Source organism: Phalacrocorax aristotelis, chromosome 3 (assembly GCF_949628215.1).
Source record: "Phalacrocorax aristotelis chromosome 3, bGulAri2.1, whole genome shotgun sequence".
Lineage (NCBI taxonomy): Eukaryota > Metazoa > Chordata > Aves > Suliformes > Phalacrocoracidae > Phalacrocorax > Phalacrocorax aristotelis.
The window spans coordinates 103,855,985-103,882,355 of record NC_134278.1 but is presented as its reverse complement, the minus strand read 5'-3'; positions in this window follow the sequence as shown (position 1 = coordinate 103,882,355).

Genomic DNA, 26,371 nt, shown 5'->3' with positions numbered 1-26,371 from the left:
CACTCAGTCCACTTTATCTTGTCCACTGAATCAGGTTTTGCTAGCTGTAATATTTGGAACAACTTGACTTCCTCTTACATGTGTAAGAGAGTGTATGGGTTTTTAAAGTAGTATTATTATTACTACTACTACTACTACTAAAGAGATGATATGGACTAGGAGAGTAATAGGTGAACAAGGAAGAATAAATCTACTCGATTTATATCATTTAACTTACGTGCTCATTCTTTTTTACCACAGATTGAAAAGTAGTAGCAAAATAACTCTATAAAGAATTCCTGAGGTACATTCAAGTGTCACATTATCTACATTTGGAAGTGCTGTGGAAGGAAAACAAAAACATAAATAAGTAGTTTTGCAGGAACAGAACTAATGAAGCCCTGTTTCCTACTGCTTTGTGTCTCATAATTAATTATGAGCTACAGTTGAAGCTTTTCCCATGGGTGGGCCACATATGGTCCATCTCTCACACTCTCTGAGAAACATATAGATATATATACTGTGTGTATTCTTTATGGTTAATAATGCATGAACTCACTCTGCAGTCTTGTTGTTAGGCAAGGCCTTTATTGGGTGTCTCTTCTTCACCATCCTCCTCCATCCATCCATCCATCCATCCATCCATCCATCCATCCATCCATCCATCCATCCTTCCTTCCTTCCTTCCTTCCACAAAATGTAGAGGATTTTTTTAAATCATAAAGATTTCTGTTCTGTCAAATTTGTCTGAAATCATCAAACAGATTAAAACCTAATTAGGTTAAAATACACACATGCATATACACAAACATGCAAGCTGCGTGACTGAATAACCCTTACACCTTTATGAAAGGTGGCTCCAAAATGTATACAATACCTGTAAGCATTTCTTTTCAGACCATTTAAAAAGCAAAGGGAAAATACTACTTTTTAATACCTTGCCCTTTTTAGGCAGCTAGTTATAAAAAAGAAGTCACCAAAACTCCTGAGAACTGCAGTATAGATAAGCCAAATGTGCTCACAAAGGGCTGACAAAGTGTGGGAGTATATCGTGGAAGTTTAGTCTGTGAAGCTCAGGTTTTGAACGCGTTATGGATTCTGAAGTAAAGCTCAGACCACAGTGGTGTATATAGTAGTGCTGAAGAACTCTGTCATATATGTGTCCTTTTCTTTCTCATCCACAGGGATATGAATGATTTAAAGCATTATAATGTGTTGTTCCTAGTTATGGTGATTTTTAGAAAACAGGGACTGTGAAAACAGGATTATTGAAGCATTGGAAACTTAGAACCAGTTTTGTAGTTCAGGCTGTGTAATGACTGTGTGTAGAGAAGGATGCAGCAAATTGCTTGGAACTTGGCCCCGAATGAGATAGCCAAAAAAGCTCATGTAAAATTAATAAGCAGCCTTTCTTTTAATTTTAAATGCAACCAAAGCTCAAATGCTGGAATAAATACGGTCGGTATAGAGACAAAATTTTCATAAATCAGCCATGCTTGTACATATCCTTTGTACTTTGTAACCATTAGCCATACACTCTATTGAACATAATGTTTTGTAAGATCCCCAGTGGCTTCAGTATTAATCTGAATTTTGTGATCTTACTGTCAAGTTAAAATTACAGATCTGACCACAAACTCATTAGAAAATGTACTGCTTTATTCTGTGCTTTGCCTTTCTTGATTTCAGATTTTTACAAAAAAATTTGCAGTTTGCTCTTGCAAAAGACTGATCTCTATGATGTGGCAACGTACCAAATTTATTTTAGAAAGTGTTGAAAAAAAGGAAATACCTTCATCTAATCTATAACTCTAAGGTAGATTGGATGTTTGATGTTATATATTTATAACAATTATGTCCCGCATTTATTTATTTGTATATATTTTCTGTAACGGATGAAAGCTTAATTCTCTTAAATACCAGGGGCAAGTATAATCTGTCCAGAGGAAAGCATAGTATGGCCAGACAAATGATAGCGCTCTCACACTGCTCTGTCATTGCAACTAAGACCTGACATGAAAGCCTTAAGGGTGTGGTAAAAAGGACTGCCCTCCAGTGTGCTGAAAGGAAACTTCAGCATCCTTGCTCATTCGTTTTTTGTATAAAAACTGACAGATGTGTCAAAGGTGTGATAGTTTTGTGAATAAGTAATAAGTCCTGACAAGTTGGACCTTATCATTCCCTTCAGCCTAAGGTGAGGAAGGAGCCTGGGGTAATAGTGGGGGCAACTGAAAAGCCCTGGATGGGACTTGCGGGATGGCTCGCCTCGTTTGTCTGTGCTCCTGCTGGTACAAAATGAATTTGACGACAAATCTGATCAAATTCATCCCCGGTTTAATTTCAGAGAGGTCAGTGGTATTACACCAGGGAAAGCATCGGCCCCTGGTGTTTATTTAGGGAAGATGACAGAGGCTTTGGAATAAGAGCAGTGCACTGAGCCATAAGCTTTCTTACCCTCAGCAGAGCAGTACGGATACTTTACAAGAAGGGCAGTGGTTATCAGAATCATGTGTAAGTACTTTGTCAAAACCTGTGTTTCAGCATGGCTCACAGAGGCAGGAAGGTGCAATTAGTGCACTCAGCCACAGTGACCCTGAGATGCCTTGCCCAACACTGCCGGATCCACCTGAAATCTCTTTCCAAACAAAACCAAACCAAGATTTTTCTCTTTGCTAAGGGATTTCAGGGTCATATTACAGGAGATTTACATTCAAGTGGAAAAAAAAAAAGATTGTAATATATTTATGTGTGAAGTGAAAGGTTTGCCTGCCTGTAGGGACAGCAAAGCTTAAATTTAAAATACATACATTTGTAAAGATCACCAGTACAATGAAAAATATGCATGAGGTATTTTGGAAAGCAGGAATTCTATGCAGAAGGGAGCATCTCCAAATGGGAATGCAGAATTATTTCTACATTTGTACCAATAAATACTTGTGCCCTCAATATACAATTTTCATAAAAAGCTTTCATCAGAAGGAAACAAAACAGTATGGAAATGATAACAGCTGAGATACTTGAGAACATGATTATCTCTCAAACGTGAAAAAAAAGTGTTGGAAAATTATAATGCCATTTAGTAGATGCACTTATCTATATATTTTCCTCTACTCAGATATGCAATAAATCAGGAAAGTCTGATGCAACATTCCAGGTAATGGGAAAAAGAAAAAAAATAATCAAGTTAACATATTGTTGTTATACATGCAACCTATGTAGGCCATATAAACAAATAGTGAGAAAAGGATATGGCGTAAGCCACGTGTTGTGCAACGGCAGGCAAATGGCATTGACTTTGTAGGTGATGGGTAGAAGGAAGACACGCAACCTCAGGGACAGAGGAAAACTGAGATATGTGGAAAACAAAAAATGCAGAAGCGTGAGGGGGGACTGCAGGAACAGCATGGCAGTGAAGGACATCTGTGACAGAAGTCAGGAGAAGGTCAGAGGCAAGAGCCAGACATCAAGGGGAAAAATGCAGAGCCCATTTTCCTGAATCCAGGGCAGATGAAAACAGGGCCTGGCAAGTGGGTGGGGGTACAGAAGAGATGTGACGGGGCACAGAGATCTGAAATATCCCTCAACGAGGCCAGACGAGTGCTGGCACACAGGTTTGGGCTGGGGGTAACAGTCTGTTCCACATTTCCCAGACTTGTTCTAACTACCGCCCACCCCTCCTTCTTTATTTTTTAAATTGCTTCAGTGCTGTCTTCCCTCGTTTTTTTCTCCTAAGGCCTGAAATGTGATGCCTGCTATGAACACTGTCTTCTTTTTGACATTTTCACTCCCTGATAATGCTGCAAGCTAGCCTTGAATTTTAAAGAGTGGCATGCATGCACACACTCAAGCACTCCCACTCTGAGGCTGTCATTCTCATCAAACATCTGGAAGTCTGTTTGCCAGAGTGCTGCTGCCAAATGCTACTGCCTCATCCAGGCAGAATTGTGCTTCCCCTACAGGGTAAGCAAGAAGAGCTCAAGAGCAGATTTACAGCTGTTGATGTGGCAACACTGAAGTCGTGCGCTGCAGCTCAGAGCTCCTTATTTACGATTTAAGCCCTCAGAGGAGGTTGGTTAGAGAATGGATTGGATGTGGACATCCAAAGCCTTCTTGCAGCCTGAAGAATTCTTCCTTTTCCTTTTTATTTCTAACTTCTTTACTATCCAGCCCTTCATAACTCTGGCCAAACACAGATGGTTGTAATTCCCTCAGACTCTGAAGACAGCATCAGTCTTAGTACCGAGACCTTGCTATGTGAAGTGCCACAAGACTTCATCTTTTCAGCCCAGGGGAAGAAGAGCCAGAGGATCACACTTCAAGGCATCTAAGTATCTAAATCCCATCCCCTCTCTAAAGAACTCTGTGCCCTGAAGGAAATACTGTGTACTTCAGGCAGGACACATGAAACACTCCTAACGTCTTAGTTCAGGTCATAAAAATAAGTAATTCCTCTGTCCTGTTCCAATGCCCTTCTTCTCCCCCCACCCCCACCCCCTACCCCACCCCCCTCAAAAAAACCCCAACCACATCACTAGGGAAATGGGAATTGGTGGTGAGTAGAACGCATTAAGGCTTTGAGGCAAAAAGAATGAGGAAAGATATGTGTGGACAGGAGAAAGAAATGGACAACGGACTTTATTCAGTCTAAAAAGATGTTTCTATTCAGTTCCAGATAGTGAGTGGAAAAGCAGAAGAGCAATGGGAAATGAAGAGAACCAAGGCAAGATAACGACAAGCCACCTGCAGAGGCAGAGAGGAACAGTAAATTAAAAGAAAAAAGCCTTTCAGGAACTTCCCACAACATCAGGGTCACCATCCAGGAATCCCAATGCAAAACCCAGTCACAGATGTTTACCCTCCGAGCTGAAATAACTTAATAGAAAATTTGCATCCTGGCTAAGATATTCAGCATGCTGGTGTGCAAATCAGAAATATCTGATGTCTAAAGGATTTTCCCCAAAAGGAGCAAAGGTTGCACACCAGGACACAGGGAGGCATTTGATCGCACAGCACGGAAGAGGGAACTGACTATTCTGTCCCAATTAGGACAGCTGGAAGTTACAATAAATGGGCTATTGAAACAATGGGTTGGAGCCAATGGAAAGGCAACTTCCAAACATTTCAATTTAAAGGTCTCTCAGCTATGGAAAATTATTGCCATGGGGCTTTGTTTTAGGTCAGGGCACTAGGGAAAGAGCATTTAGAAAGCATGACAGCTTTAGCTTAGCAAGCATTCCCCAGCCATAGGCACAAATTCCTTCAACAAATGCCCAGTTGTGTGTGCATGTAATCTTCATCCAACTTGTAGGAAAAGCACTAAAGAAAGGTGAGAACTTTTCCACTGATATTTGAATGGAAAAGCTCCACACAGGCATCTTCTGGTAGGAAAAAAGGTTCAGAATGAGGAAGAGCTATTGGTAACTGCTGTGCTATTTTATGGCTGGTAGGTCAGCCTTTCTGAACACGCTGTTGAGAACTACAGTGCCTTCAGTCTTGATGATGGAAAAAATGAAACACAGTACATTAACAGTATTCTCTCAATTGCGGAACAGCTAGAGCAAAATGAAGGCATTTAGATCTTTTTTCTCCAAGCCTTTATAAACTGCTTTACTACTCCAGTTATGCTTTTCTCTTTAAGAAAAAGCAAGAACAAAAACAGGCACCCAAATGGTGGTAAAGAAGTTGAAAAGCACAGAATACATCACTATCTTGTTTTAATTTGGACAGTGCCACGGTCTGCCTTAGGAATGAACATCTAAACAGAAGGAGGCTAAAGCTATAATTTTTTGAAAGGCCCAAGAAAAAATGCAGCCCTGATTACTGTTCACTATGGTTCACTTGAATGGAGGCATCATTTCAAGGAAGGCTGAATAATTTATTGCAGGCATAGACAATCACTGGCATAGAGAAAGGGTACCCCTGTACCTGTGACATAATTAACGTATTTGAATGGGTCAAAAGTAAAACTCAACAAAAGAGGTGAAGGGAAATGTTGTTACGTTTTGCCTTTTCAACCTTATCTATCACTGCTTATTTATGTCGTTGCAAAAAGGAGTGAGGTCAAAAAATAGTGAGCTAATTGGCTGATTTAGCCCTCGTTAAGTTTACACTTGTTGTCCTGCATCATCCTGCATTTTATGTCTTGCTTTCTAGTATCACACACATCCCATCACATATGTCCTGCCTCAAATTTCACAGGTGTCTTTGTGTCTGGAGATTCAGGGTAGCGGCCCAGGTGTCAAAATGCCATCTCCTTTTAAGCTCTAGAATGAATCACTTTAGATGCTTGATTACCCAAGAGCAGAGACACTTATATAGGAATTAGTTGCCCTCAGCAGATGATCGGCTTATTCTACAAGTCTTATAATTTTATCTTGCTTGGGAAGAATAGGATTTAGGGGGAGTTTGAGTCATTCTAATAGAACACATAATCGTGCCTGTTTTATAATTGTGAGAGTAGGCTTGTTATATTCATTAGCTATCTATCTCAGCTGGCAGGAGCACTGTTTATAAAGAAGTTTGAAGACTACCTGAGGCAGCTCAGCCTTTTGAACACAAAAGAACAGCAGTTTTGAGGTACTAAAGAATTAATGGTTTATTTCCCAGTCTCCTTCCCACATATGAAATGTATCCTATTGTAGTGTGTGAATGTAGCATGTATGAAGTATAGCTTTCCTGGGAAGAGAAGCAATGAAGACTTACCAGCGCACTGGTTCAGAGGTAAAGCAGCCAGGGATGTAGAAGAAAGTTTGGTCAAGCGTAATAAATCAAAGCTGCAAATATATGAAATAGTCATGAGAGGGTTTAAGCAAAAAAATACCATTTATGTCCCCAAATTAGTCTTTGCAGAGTAAATAAAATAGGGTGATGAATTCCAAAAATGAAACGGATATGCACCAACCCACCTTTTAGATGTTCCTTATAGGCAGAGATCTAGCGAGTACAAAGACATGAGTAGTAGATTAGAAAGGTCTTTATTTTTGTCTTTCAGTGGTTCTATTACAAACTATTCAGCTGTTTCTCTGTTTCCTGGAGAACATAAAAGTTCATTCATTCCTTACAGACAATGGTGATTTGGGTCTATTGCATCTTGCATGGACGGCTATCTGCTGCCTTTTGTTTAGGGATCCTCCCTTGTAATCATAAAATAATTAATGTGCCAAAACTTAATCTGCCTCAGGACCAGGGCGCAGATTCACCACATGCAGGTTAGAATCCTCTGTCCCTCCTCTCTTTTACAATATTTTTTTCCTAGAATGACATTTTGAGAGGACTCCACCATTTGTTATCTCTACTTTTTTCCAGTCTAGCCAGCCTCATTATTTTTATGTGCTTATGTGCTAAGGTGGTGACAGCTGATCTGGTTTTTTCTTTACATTTGCTTTTCTTCTGTTGCACACCCTTCACCTACTTTGACAGAAGTAAGACGTCAAGGAAAAAAAACCCCAAAATAGTAACAAAAAGGAGGAAAAGATTGAATGCAACAAAATTTTACTTTTAAACAGCTTTGTTCTAATTTCAGCTTGCCCAACAGTTTTTGATATGCAAAAGAAGTGTCCTTCATATTGATTTAATGAAAATGGTCATTTTGCTGAGGGTGTGCGTATATATCATCCAGTCAAAATTTGAATATGCCCAACTGAGTTTTTTTGAGCTCAGTATGCCCTCTGGTTTGTTTCCAACTATTTTTAAAATTATAGCAACTAAATCTGTTACTTTTGCCAATTCAAACATTTTTTGTTTTTTCTTATATCCAAGTAATTTGTTTCAGCTTTAAGTTACTTCTTTTAAGGCATTTCTATGAAGGTATTTATTTTTTTTTCTCTTCAGCCTGTACCCACATTTATTAATCCAATATATCATACAAACTGGTCTGCTTTGAACCTCCCCTTCTGTCAGCCACACTACTGTGGAAGGCAGTGATTTGTAGGCTTGGAGCAGCAGAGACAATACATGCTTGGGTCACTAGTAATTAAGGAATGTCAGTGGTCAAGAAGGAGAAAATTCAGCTCAAGCCAAACTGAGGCATTTAGATATTTTACTGCTGCATCCTTTTAGGCCTCTCTCAGCTTATAAATATTAATTTAAAGACTACCAACAAGGACAGTAAACGGATTTAGGCATAAAACTTCCTGTCAGCAGTGATTTGTGCCCAATAAAAGGAGAGCTGGATAGAGAAAGCCTGCTTCACTAAGTTTATGATAGACAGTGAAAGACTGCCATCAAAATAAAAAGGCTTTCACTGTGTAGTCTGCTGTATTGTGATCTTCTATTCTAACAGGCATCATAGTGGTACTGTCCTGTATTCTTTCATAAGGACCTTTGACTCACTAAGGGAAAGGTCTGGGGCAGGACCAACACTGGCAGTGGGCTCTGCACAGTCAGCATCATGGGAAGGGAGCTTTTACATTGGTGGCACCTTGTACTGAACTTTGGGATGGAAAAAGTTGACAAAAGGTCATCTGTTTCCCTCCTAAGGCCCAACCTGAAAGTAGAAAAGAAGTCAGTAAGCTCTGCATAGTCTATGAGAGCTTGCCTTTGAAATGTGGCTACATTAAATACCTTCTGCCAGTCTCCCTTCTGTAACAGTGCAGGATACATTCACTCTAAACTGTGATCTGTTTGATTCTTTGATAGAGAATACCATAAATTTTATTTCTGTTCTTCCTTTCTCTGAAAAGCCTAGTTACTTCTTTGGCTGGTGAGTGATGCTGTTGCTGACAGGCATGATCACCAAAAGCTGAATACCAGGTAAATATCAACTAAACATAAAGTTTTAAATTCATTCAACTGAACACTTTATCCATACTTAAGTAACCGAGCTCAGATGCAGCAGTTCATGCTTTCTGCAAGTTTAGCCTTGGTCTCTGCCATATACACTTGGCTCATGCTCTGCCTCTGTAGCTAGATCTGCAAGCGGACATGCACCTCGCAACTGACAGCTATATATAACGTTTGGACGATTTATTTACCCCCATACTCCTTTTACTGTTAGCAATGTATTGGACATTGTTACATGGTGGCAGTAGCTGTATCCTTCTAGTTTGCCTCATTCACCTCAGGTTCGCAACTCTAATGTTTTAGGAAGGCCAATTAAAGGGCATCAACTTCTCCATGAATTTGTAAACCTCTACTGGTCTCAGTAAGTCATGATGACTATTTCCTTGCCTGTAGACTGTGGGCAGAACTTGTGCACAAAATGGCTGGCCCCATTTTGGAAAAAAGGCCTTTCTGTGAAGGGCCTTCCTCCAACAGAAGCTGATATCTACGGCTCTTCAGTTGACTGTCAAGGCTTGACCCATGGAGGATCACTGGAGAGAAAGCACTGCCTGTGAAAACCTTCCAAGCGGAGGGCAGTGGGAGGAGGAAAAGGAAACATATATGTGAGGAAATACCCTTCTGAAAAAATGCTGAAAGACAGAGCTATGCTTTGTCGATGGAATTAACATGAAGCAGGGGCCCTTAGAGAGGATCATTCTGAAAAGAAATGAAAAATACATAAAACTTTGTTTAATTTATGGAATTTATAGGCTGCTGACCAGTAAGTATAAAGTTCTGTTCCCCTGGTCCTCACTATCACTCATGTATTACTTGTCAGTAAATGTGGTGCACTCAGAACATAACAGCTACGGTAATATTTCTGTTCCCACTGCAGCTTTACTACACCCATGAAACTCTGTAATCTTTAAATTCCCTCACTGTTAACATCTGCTGAAACATTATTGGTCCCAGCATAGCCAAGCTGCTCTGAAATTACATTTAGCAGAGTAGTTAATGCTAACAGTATAATTCTAGAAGCAACCATGTTTTAAAAAGGCTTTATAACCGGCGTGGTGGCTGTGCTTCCCTTTGCTTTCACTCCTTCCCCACTTCTCTGCTTTTTTGTCATTATCTCACCTGCAGGCCAGAATTCACGTTTAAACAGCATTTTGTCTTCTGTTTAGAATAAAACATTGTAATTTTGTTTCTTGGCCCAGACTGCCAAAGCAAACTTCTGAAAACACTTTTTATTGTCCAAGGAAAAAAATCTAGTTACAACAGATTTCAAGAGTCCAAGGGGTTGAAGTCAGAAATTGATAAAGCTTTAATAAAGTTAATATATTCTATCACCCATATAGGATGTTTTTCATGACCTAACATATAACCAAAATAAACTGTCTGCCATTATTAAGGACAATACCTTGATATATTCATTTGCAGCTCATGTGTTCAGAGCTTTGCTTTTATAAGGGAATGCTGGACAGAGGGCCTTTAACTTAATCACTGAATGTTGTAAACATGTAAATATTACTCCAAAACTTAAAATGCAAGCACAGTGGAGTATTTGCAATGCTGCTATGGATTTTTTAATGCTATATAATATCGTAGATCTTAAAACATATGTGTATGGCTATATAATGCCATATATGAAGCTTTATTCACAGATAGCAAAACCACCGCATCTCTTAGAAAAAATTATTTTACATGCGCTTTTATAAAAAATTAAGCTGAAAACTTCCCCTTTTATTCCAGTGAATGAAAAAAACCCACCATTCAGCAGTTAACCTTTCAGCTAGCAATCCTTCTAGCTCTCTTTCAAAAAGCAGGCTTGAAATGCACACATAGTCTAGAGCTGAAAGTTTACTATTATTAAATGTTCTCTGTTGCTATTAGATTCTGTAAGTCATGTATTTAGAATATTACCCTAAACCTAAAAACTATGTAAATTAAAAAAAATATATCCAGAATTTCACAAAAGAATGAATCGTATAGTTTGTAACTTTGCGGAATAATCATTGTATTGCCTAACATTGCACAAGGATAAATAGACTGCTAAATACGTTAAATTTAACTGGTTCCTGATTCATGAACAGCAGTAAATGACATCTGTGCCAGATGGTAGTCAGCATTTGTGCATCGATACTCTGATTTTCTCTTCTCACGTCCCATCTAGTCTCCGCTAGTATTTGCTGCTTAAGTGGCAGTGTCCGTCGGGAGATCATTTAATGTAGGTTAAAGCCATGCCAGTGAAGGAGTTTCCTAGGAACACCTTGCAAGTTTTTAATGCTGTTCCAGCAACAACAGTGCTATATTCAAGACAATTTATTAAATATTCCCCAGCCTGGTTTTATACTTCCTCCCACACATCTCTTCTAGAGACACATTTTCAAGGGAGATAATTTTTGTTATTGTCTTCTTATTTAAAATGTGATAGCGTGTCCTTTCAGCAAATGAGTAAACTAATGATTTCTTCATGACTATTACTGCAATATACTTGCTTTATGATGCTATTTGAAGCAATGTGAAATAATTTATTTTGAAACTTTGTGACGAAGTGATGTCCATGGCAATCTTGTTTGACGTGTGGATCACTTTTCCATCTGTCGTGCCCATGTCTGAACTGGCTGCTACTACTACTTGCCAGGAGAGACTCCAAGTTGTATCAATGACAGTTTTCCTTGTAAGAGGGAATTGCAGAGCCTTTGAAGGAAGAAGTTAGGGGCTGTTCTATGCATCCTTATTACGCATCGATCTCAGAGCACGTCATGGGGCAGTATTTTAGAAACTTTTTAATGTGGCTCTTTGGAATCAGAATTTGAATGCATGTTTTTCCCTGTCTTCCCCTATCATTACAGAAGCTGACACGAAACTGGGTAGAAAAAGCCATTTTAAATACAACCCTTTTGGAAATTTCCACCTCCTTCATCTGGGTACCTGGAAAAGCCGCAGAATTTTTGAAAAGGACCAGTGCTGGCTAATTAACTTCTAACGTTCTTGCTTTAATTGAAACAGAACCTGGGACCAAGCCATTCTGGCTGGAAATTTGCTTTTGGAAAACTGAAATTCAGATGACAATTACTTGTTTGCTCAGTGCCAGCTCTGGGTAGGAATCTGAATTCTGCTATTTCTGAATTGCACTTGCATAACAAAGCATGATTTTGAACAATAACACATTTTAAATCTTACTATTTCTGTCAAAAATACATTATTGGAATACTTCCCTCAGTCTCAAAACTGAGGTGCGACTAGTCTAGGACCTTCTCAGAGGAAGCTGTACAGCTTGTAGGTCAAATACCGCTGAATTGGTGGCACAGTGTCAATAAGGGTGGTGATATCTTCTGTATTGTACTATATGGTAGATATAGTAGGTCTCTTTTTCCTGACATGCTTAAAAAACCCTACAAAAGTAATTCTGAAACAGCTCTAGAGATAATTGGCACTTGCTGAGGGATGTCATACCTGCATCATTTATCACAATACTAAAACCGGTACTTAGCTGTGCAGAGCACTTTCATGCTTCTTGTCTTATTCCAAAGTGCTGTAGAAATATTTGTTAATTCCATTACTTTCTGATTGTAATAATTATGACCTGACTTTAATGATCAATACATGCACAACATTATTATAATTTATTTTATGTATAACTCCGAATATATTAAGAGCCAACACTCCCATGAGCTGCCTTTCAGAAAGGGAATGGCAGTCTCCCTAGGTCCTAAGTCACCCAGCCTTTGGCCACCCTCCCCACCAGACAGACCACTTCAGATGTGTCGTTTCTCTTCTTGCACTGCTCCATCACAGCATGGCCTGGGCAGGGAGAGACAGTTCTCTAGCTCACAATTATGACCATCTAGACTGCCTAGGGCTGAGGCTAAATCTCACTTGCATATATATCGGAACCTTCATAACAGTGCTAGTTATGGTAAAACCCTGCTGTATCTACTTTTCATGCTGTAAGGACTGAATTATGGTTGTATAAGCTATAAATCAAACATGGATCTGGGAGTCCTGACTATAAATAATAATGGCCCTCTTTTCAGTAATGCATGAGACAGAAATAATAATAGAATATTAAAAAAACCAATAAATATACAATCCAATATACAGTAAATATATAATATATAATGTATCAAACACATATAAAACATATAAAATATAAAATAAAAGGTAAAAATCCAGGCCCCTATGGACAGAGGAGGAAAGCATGCAGTAATGGACCTATACTAATATATGTTTGCCCCAAGCTTGGCTGTGTCAGCCTCTTCCCCTACAGACAGCCCTTTTCCCTATCTTGCTCTTCCCTGCTTTTGATTCCTTCTCTCAGTCCCATTCTCCTCACATAATCAGGTCCAGCGTTGCATCCTAGTTTTTCCTTCACGCCCCTGAAGAGCCCCGAAGCAAATGTGTCATAAATTCAGAGATATCTCTTTGCTTACTGATTAGATCTACTGGATTTCCCACTCCATGCTTTCACTTTTTGAATAACACTTTTGGAACATATGACCTTTTACCTAAACTGTAGAGGAAGATGCGATGTTTAAAGCTGAATTAGATTAAATCCTGGCAGCCACAGGCTTAAAAGTTAAACACTGCAGTGTTTAACTAGCACTGTCTCTAGTTCCTGGTCCAAATAATATATTTCCCTCTAATTGGATTAAATTATTTTAAGCCATTTGGAGATTCTTTGTATATCTAATTTCAACCTCAAAGAAAATATGTGACAAGGTTCATTTCAGCACATGTGTAATTTTGAGGGATTTGTTTACAACTGGAAAATCTAATTACAAGGAAGGCTATGGGCTCATCCTGGAAGGCAATAGTCAACAACACTGCCATATCTACTGAACAACACTACAAGATAGCACTGACACTATCAGCCTCGATAAGACCTAAATCATCATCACTGGGTTTTGAATTTACAGGCTATATTTGTGAGTAGGGTTATTAGTAATAACTTCCTTTCTTTGTACGTACAGACATAGGAACTTAGCACTGTATCCAGTCAAATCCCTCTACCCCCGCCAAAACCAAAGCCAAATGCTCCCTAATCCCTTCTTCCTCCTTTCAGAAAAGCTTCTTAAAAAAATCCCTACAGTTGAAATCAGCGTGGGGAAGGAAGAACAAGAAAAAAGCTCTCAAATCCAAGCAGTCGTTATAATGCTTTAGATTATCATGCTATTCTGATCAGTCAGGTTTTCCCACTGCAAGGCTGATAAGGACTGTAGCTCTCATACAAACACATCAGGAAAAGAAGAGTCCCAGATCCACACTGTGTCCCACCAGCAATTCAGCCATGGATCTGTCTGGACCTTCTGTCCACATGCTGATCGGCACCGAGGATTTGTGGCTGATGAGCTGATGCTCTGAGGTGGTGATGCTGCAGTTACACCTGGCATTATCCTGGTGCTCTTCCTCCAGCACTGCAAACGAAAAGCGCAGCTCAAGCAGCGCCGGTATTTACAAATTACAGCTCACTGTACTTATACACTTCAGAGGTGGAGTAATATGTAATAATAGTGTAATGCTATTATGATGATAATGATGATTAATACACAGCCCAAAGCGATGCTAGTCTAAATGTTAAGCTCCACTGCAACTTTTTCTGCAGAAAACTAATTCAGAAAGAGGCGAAGAACTTTCTTAAACGTTTTTTAGAAAGAAACGTGGAAAAAACAATGCTTTCATACTGGATTACAACCTCTTCTGAACAATGTGATGCAATGGTCCATTTCAAAATGACTGCTAGCTCAGCTACATGCAATGGCATGCAGCAATAAATAGATAAATAAATAAAGGCAAAATCCAAATGCGATTTTTAAATTGACCCGAGACAATTTTCTATTTGGAGGCAGACGGGAAACTTTTTGAAGGGTGGCCTTCTTTCAAAGCACTATCATTGAAGAAATATCCTCTAGCCAGGCTCAGGTACTTCCAAGCTCTTCATGCTGCTCCTGACTTTTAAACAAGAGGGTGACATGGCAGGATAAGGTTTGTTCCACAGCTTGCAGTATGTGCTTGCACAGGATTTAGTATGAAATCATGGATAACTGTTTGCTGTACTAGCATAATAAAAATGACAACTTCTGTATGATTGGCATACAACAGTAATAATATAACAGTACCAAATGATAACATTAGTTTACAGACTTAATTAAATTGAGATTTAGCTGTGAAACTGATGTGGTCAGTGACAATGTTTTACTGTATGAATAGTCTGACCACCTGTGATAGACCCAGTTTTTCCTTCCCTAGTTTTAGCTTTCTACCGCAAAACTTATTTGGTAAACGGCTTCAATTTCTAGTTTTGCTTCTTCAACAAAAGTCCAAAGCTGCTTAAAAGTCCTACTCACCTAGAAACCTAGAAATGTCTACTGAAATTAGCAACCAAGCTAAGTAGTCTGGGGCGTGATTTACATTTATGGCACTTTAAGACTCCTTTACACTTCCTGAGCAGTGGAAAGGTAGGTCAGCAAAAATGAAAATTAGGCCTTAGAAATATACTATTTATAAAACAATATAAAATCAAAAGAAAATGTATTAAATGGCAGCAAAAATGGTATTTATATCCATGTCCTGCTCTCTTCTTATTCTTATGTCACAGAAGCCCCATCTTTTCTGAGCAGGAGAGATTTCACAGTATAGTAAAAATAGTGCTTTTGAAAAGAATTGTTTTATACAAAAGTTGAATTAAAATTTGCAGAGCCATACTGTAATAGCATTAAGACACTCCTGGGCATGTTTTAATGGTCCATTAATACACACCTCAGGTGGCTGAATGCATGAGGCTGCACATCTACAGCATGTAGTAATGGACCTCTGAAACATGCCCTGCCATGTGTTAGCATTATGTTACCACGGTGCACTACCTGGGAAGCCTCAGAAGTAACTTCCAAAAAACCAGAAGAATGTTTCTGGTCTTTGGAAAATATTATGTGTAATTGCCTGTCTGTGGTATTGTTCAGATATTCAATAAATACCGAAACAGTATTAAAGCAATAAACTCTAACACCCATAGAAAATGATCTGTTATCAAATATTAAAATGCACCCTTAAACGCATTAGGCCTCTTGTATACAGGCAGAATGATGAACACTTGCCTTAAAGAGCTTATCAGTCAATATGGTATAGCCTAAGAAAGGTTATAAATGAAGAAGTTCAGTAAGAGATGCCTACGTATTTCTGCTCTACTATTTTCCTTCCCCATTTTTATCTTTCACTCTAACCTGTGCTTATTTTATCTAATGTAATGATTTTTTATTCCTTCATAATAAGGATTTTAAAATATGAGATGTCACGAGTCTTGATTACCTTGAGCAGAATGCTATAGATCCTCATTAGAAAGAACTTCAGGTATTTTTAACTCAGAAGGGTCTTTCAAGAAGGCTTATGCACAGGTAAGCCTCTCGAGAAAAATACTTGAGCATATACTAAAATGTATTTCCACTCAGCAAAGCATTAAAGTTTCTCCATGAGCTTAAATTCCATTGAACTCAAGTAGAAGATACGCGTGCCTAAAGATAAGCATAAGTGTGAGCTCTTTGCTGGAAGGAGATGCACTGACGATGCAGAGCCAGAGCTGTCTGGAAAGCTGCCCTTTACATGACACCACATAATGCTACACATTAAAGCACTGGGAAAAACAATTTGATCATGAATAAGGAAGGAAGAGGTTGTTAAAATATACTTTACTAACCTTAATAGGAGCAAAAGATAGGAGTATTTCATATGCTTAGAAGTTATTTCTTCGTTTGGCGTCTCGTCTTATTTTGACAACTAATAATATAATTGAGGGGAAAATGAACAATTACTGTACGGATTTATGTTCCTCCCCTCCTGCCTTTTGTGACTATGGTATTTTATTTCACTGAGAAGCCTCTTAAATAAGAGGTATTAAACAACTGGATCAAATTAATTGCTTATTAAAAATAGATAAAATATACCTTGTAAGAGATATGAGTAACTACTTACCAGGCAGACTTCTTTTTTGGTCCTTTACTGGCAGATGTGATATAATTCCAGCATTACAGTGAATTGCCACCAAGTGGAGGTCTTTACATTTCTTCCGGAAACCCTACTCAAAAAATCCTATTCAAAAAAAAAGTCATCCTACTCCAGTTCTGTGTATTTGGCAGAAAAGTACCTGAAAGGCTTAAATATTAAAGAAAATGAGACAAATCAAGATTGGCTAACTTTGGGAAGTTGTGCTTTACTCAAATTGAGCTCACCACAGAGATGCAGGGGTAATATGAAGTTGTGTGATACACAGAAGGTCTAATACTGCCTCCTGGCAATGAACTGACTTCCCGATTAGTAAGCAATATCTTTTTCTTCCAGTTCAGCAAAGGCACGAGCTCTGGTGTTTTGCTACTACCTATGCTCATGCTGTTTGATAGATGTCTGCCTGCCACCTTTTCTAGTGTTTGAGTCGCCCAACAGATGAGGAGGAGCCCAGTCTGTGTTCAGATATTCAGCAGGCTGGACCCTGAAACATTTCATGTAAAACCTATACAGAAAATATGTCTCTTCTCAGTGCTACCTGGAAAATCGGTATGTCTGTTGGGGTTTCAGATGCTCTGGGGGAGATGATTTTCCAAGCACAATTAATAGCCGGCAAATACCCATTTCACCTGGACTCCAAATGTTAACGAAAACAAGGCAGGCAAAATTTCCAGGATCCATGTTCTAGCATTTATCACACAGTTAATTAGACATACTGAAATCCTGACAGAATTTTGATTTTTCAGGCACTCTGGTATGTCACACTCTGGACTGCATTTCCCTATTCACCATGCCCAGGAGATGCAGGTCTATATTCACAAGGACCATGGCAAAAAGCCTCTACCTTTTCTGCCAGTGGTTTCATGGAAAGGCTCCAACTCACAAGCAAATTCCTCAGCCCCACGAAACAGCCCTCAGCTCTTTGTTGTGATCCCAATTTGTAAGTAGGTGTACACCTGAACATCCATTAGCTGAAGTTCAGGAGCGCTGGTAGCGTCTCTGCTCTCCTCTGTGGGTGGGTGCATGCTAGGTGTGATATAGCTCTTTCAGAATGGGTACGCGGATTTGTGCTGCTGATTCAGACAAATTTCCATTTCTCCTTGACTATAAAATGCTCTTGATCTTCAGGTGAATTGCACATTTCTGTATTAGAAGCCGTCATTCATTTACTTTCTTCTGGAAAACCTCTCCCTTTTGTTTTTAGACCTCTCTTGCTTGTTGGACAGTTTTGCTCTTCATTATTTTTTTTTCCTGCCTGATTGTAATTTTTCTCTTTGGAAGCACTTTCCTGTTTCTGAAACCAGCACTGGCCCCTTACCAAAAACAGCAGATGTCAGGGTCGCATGATATGGTTACCCATTAAAATAAAAGAACAGTGATACTAAGTCTGGTGATATGATAAGCTCTCTTCCTGTAAATAGGATGCAAACATTAAGGGAACTTTACCTATAAATTAAGCTGGAAGCCAAGAATGAAAAGGAAATGTGTAGTTGGGATTCTTGCTGCACAGTTATGAAATGGTGATACAGAATCAGGATACAGATACCTACAAAACAGCACTGATAAGAAAATTCAAAGGAACATAAGTAATTATAGGGATATCCCAAGACCAATAGGAAGAAATACAGATAGAGAAAATTAAAGTTGCCAAGAAAAACTTCCTGACATTGAAACACACTGAGCTTTCAGCCCATCTCTCAGGGGAACAGAAAGGCCCATCACTTGAAATGTTTAACACTAGACTGGAGGAATCACTAGAAAAATATACTACAGGGAACAACTTGTTATTGGCAGAAAGATGGACTGAATGCTATAAAAGGGATTTTCTATCTCTAATGTTTACTTTTTATGATAGTCATTTATGTTTTTCCTTCATTACAGGTAGAGAAAAATCTATAAAAGTTATTGGCTCTGGCACAACGTATTTAATTTCTATAGAGCGATGCTTTCGGTGCACTCTAGCAAGCTTTAACTCTACTTCTTGCTTTTCCTCATGCATTTTTCCACATACTTTGTGAGGTTCTCTTCAGTAAAAATGGTAAAATCTCCACAGCACTAAATGAATATTGTCTTCTCTTCTATGAAGTCTTCTTAGCATGTATGCAAAACACAAAGGAAAAACCCATCTAAACACCCCAGATTCGGATTTAGTTTAAGGGAGGGAGAAAATTATGTCAGAGGTTTAAAGGGAGAACTAAAGCAGTGGAAGCATAAATAAAACATTCAGAACATGAGAAAGGGACGGAGGAAAACATTTAGATTTGGGAAAGTGGGAATTGCACATATCCACGATGGGTGATGGCTTGCAGCTCTTAGAAAATCAGCTAGAGGCAAGCAGGCTGGGAGGCGTTGCTGAGAAGTATTGGGTAATGCGAATCTCTGCCTCAGCAATTCCAACTTTTAAGGACGTTATTTCCCATATTCCTAAGTAATGAGATGCATTCAGGATGCGAACCTCAACATCATGAGCACAGGGAAAAGCAAAAAGAGAAAACGTAAGGGTAAAACTATACCTTGTGATGCCCTAGTGTAGTACAGCTGGTGGGGGTTAAACCGATGGGTGTCGTCAAATGAAAGCACACAAAAATATTTCTATTTTTATATGTAAAACCCAGGTCCATTCATTACACCCAAACACTTTTCCCTAGTGCAGCAAAGTCAAAATACCAACTTCAAATTTTAAATAATATAATGACACCTAATATGCTAAAGGTATTTCTCCCCATCACCCCCTGCCCCCTCAGTCTCCTCGTTGCAGACCACTGGGAGCCCGGGCTGGCTTCTGTGCCGCAGTGCTACCAGAGGGGTGCGGGGAGGACAGAGGTGGTGCTGCATCACCCCTCCAGGGACACTGTGACAGTCCAGCCAAAAGGCATCTATTTTACTATGGAAAGAAGCAGGAGAAGGATTGGTTTCCAAATTCACAGGCCTCTCATTTTTGCCAAGCAGCTTGAGTCTCCCTGCCTGGCTGCTGAGCAAAGGGTATGATTAATGAAAAGATGTCAGAATGATAATCCTTACTATCACGAAATAGTGGACAGGATTTTCTTCCTTGGCAAATTGGTGGTGGGAAGAGGGAGAAGAGAATAAGAAAACAAAAAGGAAACAAGGAAAAGGAAAAGGTTATGAAGAGAGAAGACAGTAATAATAAATATATATATAAAAATAAATAAAAATACCACCTCTCCTCTGCCCACCCTCTTTAATGTTTCTCTGGTGGAGTAATAAGATACCTTCAGTGTTATAAATAGCAGCACAGATGTTGACAGAAAAATGCTCCCTTAATTACCATACAAACTGCTTTACTTGAGTGAACCGTTTAAAGTGGCCTCCAAAGGAAGTTCACTCAAGCAATTCCACAGATTACAGCTAATGAACAATATTTCCTCGCTCCTATTTAGTGCTCATTAAAATGTAAAAGCCTTTCATTTTCAACAGGCACACAATAAATAATTCCTCTCTCCCTCTCCCCGGTGCCTGGGAGCAGCCAGGATGGGAGTGGGGAGGGGAAGAGACCGGCAGAGGGGAGGGGGCTGCAGGAGGCAAATAAATGGGTTGGAGAACAGCGGCCAATTCATTAAAAACCCTGGAAGCAGCGGCGGTGGCTGCTGCTGCTGCTCGTGGTGAAAGGCAGTGCCTGGGTCTGGAGCTCCGCAGGCAGGTTTGGCGTCGAGCAGACAGCTTGTACCTGCCTCAACCCAGCAGCACGCAACCGACCTCCTCCGAGACAGCCCCAGCAGACCTGCCGCCGGGGCGAGAGGGGGCACAAATTACACCTATGCTCGCATGAAGGCATCACGGATAGATGGGAGAGGACAAAAGATGAAAATGCTGTGATGAAAACCAGCAGCCCAGCTCGGGCTGAGGCTTCTTTGGACCCTGTTTAAAATTTCTCCTTGGCTTCAACCTTGCAACTACCCCTTGCACAGCACCCCTTTTATGCTCGTTTGTAGTCCTACCAAGTTGAACAGGATATTTGCAACGTCAGAGGTTTGCTTTGTTCTTTAGCTACTGAGATGGAGCATTGTACAGGGCCAGCCACACAGACGCTACCTTTCTGAACAAACAAGGTATTGGAAGGCTGAAGATGCTTGTGTACATTCAAGTGCCATGGGATGAAAGAGCTCATGATTATCTATTCCCTGATCCCCAGCCTTGTAATTTGTAAATTTAGCTTAATTTACAGAACAAAAATTTTACAAGTCAGTCAGATCATGAAGCAAAGCCTTAGCAAGAAAAAAAACAACCAAACAAACCCAAAACAAGCAGAATTCCAGTTAAGTGGATGAATGGGAAATGCAGAGGTACCAGCTGGATTTAAGTCAGTCACTGTGCTTGTCTGCTCACAAATACATGGCACATAGAAACAACCTCCATCGGTTTGTGTAGGAATTGTTGAAGACACAAAAGATCAGAAACACAAAGCTCGCAAGCCACTGAGATGCTATGCCGATGCCCATTTGAGAACCGCAGGAAAGAAAGCCCATTTCGCCCTCTCTTAAGATGAATGGGTAAGCCAGCACATTAATGAAACACAACACTAACGTTAAGCTGGAGTACACGACAGAACATAGCTGAAAGGATACAGAAACAGACTTTAACAGTCTGTAATTATAGATGGAAACATGACTCTTGCTTATCTCATCTGCCAAAAAAAACGCAGTACCCTTCCCACTGCTTTGGTTCACTGCTGCAGTATTTTTTAATTTACTTTTGATTTTTTTTTTTTTTTCTTTTTACTCTGTTCCTCCACACATTGAAGAGGCCGAGGGGCTTCACAATCCCTTCCTGCAGTCTGTCTTCTTCCTACCCACCGCTGGAACCACGGTCCCCTCTGCCCCTGTGAGCCAAGCCACCCCCTCCACAGCTCTGCACGGGAAAGTGAATTAGCAGCAGAGGCAGTTGTTCTACCAAAGTCGATGTATTCCTGGGGGGGGTTGTGTATCTCAACCTTGGCAGGGACTGCCCGAACAAAATCCCTGATATTAGCCTCCCTGAATGGAGGGAACAATCTGAGTAGGATAAAAACCATCAGAGCTTTCTCCTGTCTTTAATTTCAAGGCTTAAAAAATTGACAAGTGTATTTCCTGCAGTGATGCTGGTATACCCTATACCTGAGCCATAAATAAGACTGTAGTGGTATTCAATCATCAGAAAAGAAAAAAGAAAGTGGAGAACTAAGATCTTATATTGACCTAAGCCTCAGACTTAGATAAACTTGTCAGGAATATCACTTTGTGGTGACTTTATCTCTGTTAAACTTGTGCATGGGGAAGAGGTATTCTCACAGCTTTCAGGGGCCGCTGTGACCAGAGGAAACCCACTCGCTGCATTGCCACAACGCCACCCTCTTGCAGTAAAATAAAACTTTGGCTTATGGATGCAATGAAATTCCTACATCAGGATAACAAATGCACTAATGTGTTTCCTTTGAGAAAAATATTTCCAGTTAATAACTGCAAAAGGAGAGCAGAGGAACTGTAAACCAGATCCCGGTCCTGCCCATGTCCTGAGTGCTTTCAGAAGAGGTGATGCCCTGCTCTTATTGCAGTCCCACCGACCAACACGTGTTAGGGTTTGTGTAGTCATAAACGGTGTGACTTAATATCTCACCCTCACAAGCTTCCTGCAAGCAGGCGGCTCTAGTAAAGAAGTTTACTAGCCGTACAATATTATTGATGCTTTCAACACTCTGTACTTGGCTTTTAACTAAGGTCATTTGAAAACGGTCTTCAACACCCATCTCATTTGCTTTTTATGCTTGCCAATTTAGTGTTGTATTCACAGTGATTAATTAGTTTGTGGTGAAGGTTTATTAGGTAATCTTTCTGTCAATCAAAAATCACAGAGGTTTCTGAGCAAAGAACACCCAGAGATTTTATAACGATAAGGAACTGATAATGTTACCTCTGTGTACAAAAAGTAGGAGCTTCGCCTCAACATGTACCAAAGACTTTAAAGCATGTTTTTTATTCACGTTCAACTACAAAAGCAGTGCGATTCCCTCAGATTTTATATATATTTTTAACAAGAATCTAGAAATCCCTTTACCTTCTATATATCTACAGCTCATGTTTACTGTCTGATGAACTTGTAGGACTATTTTAAAAGACCAAGCACTAGACCTCAACAAAGAAAAAACTGCTGTAGGTCACCATTTGGGAAATATGCTATGTAGTTCACTCATCTCAATATGACCCAAAGTGAGATAATACTATTTTGTGAATTTAAAAGCATCTTCACCTGGACATTTTTTCAAGTGTTCATATTTGGGAACACAATTCTTATGAAAAACCAACCCTATAAACAATTATAAAAGGATTTCTGTTCTTATCCCTTCCTTATGTGTGGAAAGATAGATAACTAAGATTCCTTTTAGGGAGGGAAGAAAGATTACATCAAATTAACTATTTCTAAAAATAAAGAATCAGCAGCATATTACGTAAGAAACATAGACTATAATCTGCCTGCCTTCTTTATACATGTTTTTACTGACTTTTATATTGTTCCCAGCATTGTGTGGAAACTTACTGCAATTTGTACTGCACCATTTTCTATTTATGAGCTTTCTTATCGATGGATATACCTCAAAAAAACCACAACCAACCAACCCCAACAAAAAACCCCACCAAAACAAAAACAAAACAAAAAACACCCTCACAACCCCAACCAAAACAAAAAGGGCAGAAAATTGCAAGATTCCTCTTTTCCTTTCTGATAGGTAACTTAACTAATCTACATTGGTGTCTTCCAGAAGTTCTTGAACCTTACTGTGAAAAATATAGTGAAGGTAAATGGCTTTCTTGACCAGAAAAGGTATTATATTGAAGAGGTCGAGAAGAGGGCTTGAAGATATGAGCTGATTAAATTATACACTACATAAATGTATGTTGCGTTATGATTTTTACTGTATTAAGGTAACATGTAAAAAGAGATAGATTAATACTAAGAATTTGACTAGCTTACCACTTTTCAGTGCCATTACTCTTCTAAATTACACTGGTGTCAGTCTAAAACTGTAAAACAGTATATACCACTGTGAGAATAAGTAGTAAGTTAACAAGTTAACTGGACTCCTTCCCCCGCCACCTCCTTGAGAAAGCTGTGGGTTATTTCTGTCACTCAGAGGTGATGAACAGGCAGCGCCAAAATCGGATGACAAATCCAGATGAAATTGTACAGATGTACCATTTCCCCTCCACCCCCAGCTAAATTCAGGAGCTCTTTTTGTGGGCTTTGGGATTATAGACCTGGAGCTGGAACAGGAGAAGATAAAGGGCACATGGGGCCGCAAATTGGATAACTTTGCCATAAGGACAGATAATATAACACTATAAGCTGTTGAATATATAATCAGAGTAATCAAAAGCAGCTTTTCCAAATTAAAAAAGAAATAGGCAAGTATATGTCTGTGATAAAATAATTACAGCACACGTTCCACAGCTTTGATATACACCCCCTCCCCACACCCACTCTTACATACAAACCCAATATAGATTGAATCCAGCTGATTAACGTGAATATAGACAAGCAGGTTTTAGCCGAGAGTTCATCCACAGACTGAGCTTCACTATACGAATGAAACAGTTCTGGAGTGTATTATTTTAGTGTTACAAATCCAGCAGCTGTATGAAAATATATTCAAAATTATTTTGCAAGCCAGAACAATGTAATTTCAGTATATCTTTATTAATAATAATTTTTTATTTTATTAGTTCTATTTTAGTTAGACTGCATTTTACTGAATTGGCTTTTGAAAAAGCTTTCATGGCTTTATCAAAAGTGGTAAGGCTCCATTCAGAGGTTTCCTTTCATGCCTGAGACATGAAATTGGAGTAACCAACAATTTGCACGCATAATTCCAGCATACCAAATGAGGAAACAAAGAGAGACAAAAACTGAATCTGCTGCCTCCCTAGTCTTATTGCAGGAGACCACTGAAAAGAAAAATCAAACACCAAAAACCCACAAACAAAAATAACAACAAAACAAAAACACCAAGCAAAAAAAACCCACCCAAACCCCAAAAAACTGCAAATTAGCTATTTTCTTGAGAATCCCCCGGGAAGCTGTATCACCAGCATTTCGTCTATGGGTATGCAGGAGACGCCGGTACGCCTCGCGTGCCTGTGGTAGATGGATGATACTGATGGCAATCTAACTGGAACATCCTGCCTGAATATGAACAACAGATTTGTCAGTGTGTGACAGGCTGACAGCCCAGCTCCCAGCTGCTTGTCCACTGTTGTTAAATCAGTACCTTGTCTAAGTGTTCAGCAAAGAGGCAATCTGCTTCCTCCATTCGTACAGGCAGGTTGCCAGTTAAAAAACAAGTATTGGCTTTAGGCTGCAGTGCCATAATGCATTGAAAAGATGCAATCTAAACCTTTGTATACTCCTTAGGCAACAAAGAGCAGGACTTGGAAGTACAGGCTCAGACTCGAGACTATCCTTTTCAAAACAACAAGGATAACTCCACAGGGAAATCATGAAAGAAATGCATGAGGATTTGAAAGCTGTGTATGACTTAATAGAACTTATTTAAGGAGGAAAATACAGTTTATTCTGGTATTGGGGAAGCAAGTGTGTGCTGCTGTACTCAAGAATGTGCCAGAATTTCCTTTATAACCCTATCTTTAAGCAGTTTATAATTCACCAACAGTAAGAATTAGCTCTTGGCTGAAATTTCATATGCAAAGATGCAATCCAGAAGCACTTTGGGGAAGGGGAAGGGAAAAACAGGAAAGAAAAAGACTCCGCTAATGTATACAGCAACACTAAGTTACAAAACACAAAAACCCACAAAAAACCAGCTAGTTTCAGGAGGTTTGGGTTTTTTTTTCCTGTGACAAAAAGTCTCCAGCTGGTTTTGGTTCTTTAATTTGGTTCTTATTGGTTAACCATACAAAAGAGAGGTTTAAAAACTGTGATGATAATGAAACGAACTAAGGAAATCACAAAACCTAGCATTAAGAATAATGTTTTCAGCTTTTGGGTGCACTGTGCACGTGAGGCAGCCTTTGAGGGGATCCTCAGTTACCCGAGAACTGAGGAAGATTTACACCACCAACTGCAACATCTCTTTTGAAACAGTTTCGGTCTGTCAAGTCACTCATGAGGTATATTTAAGAGTGCCTACATACAGATCTATACATCAGACATATACAGGCTGCAAAACCCATTAGTCTACTGGATCAATAATTGTCATAGTCTCATTCACGTCCCCTGCAAAAGTGAAGCTTCCCTGTGGTGTCACTGGGTACCCTTATCCTAGGTCCTAGGTCAATGTGCAGTCAAGGAGGTTTTACCGAGCCTCATGTTTTGATCCTCTTCTTGGCTGGGAGCTTGCCCAGCCCTTCCAACCACTGCTTCGCCCTCAGGCTGCAATTTCATCGGTTGTTTCCTGCACCACGGGGAGCCAGCTGCACCTTCCCACCACCGTTTAGAGGCTGCTTACCTTGGGCCAATAAATAACACTCAAGTCCTAAGTATGCAGCTGCATAAACGTATAAGGTTCTTTATGTGCCTGTATCTTCTTAAGCATCTTTTCCACCTGATCCTAGGTAGGTAAGTATCCCTGTTCAGAACAATATTTATAAGCATACATTTCACCTGAAGTCACTGAGATTTAAAC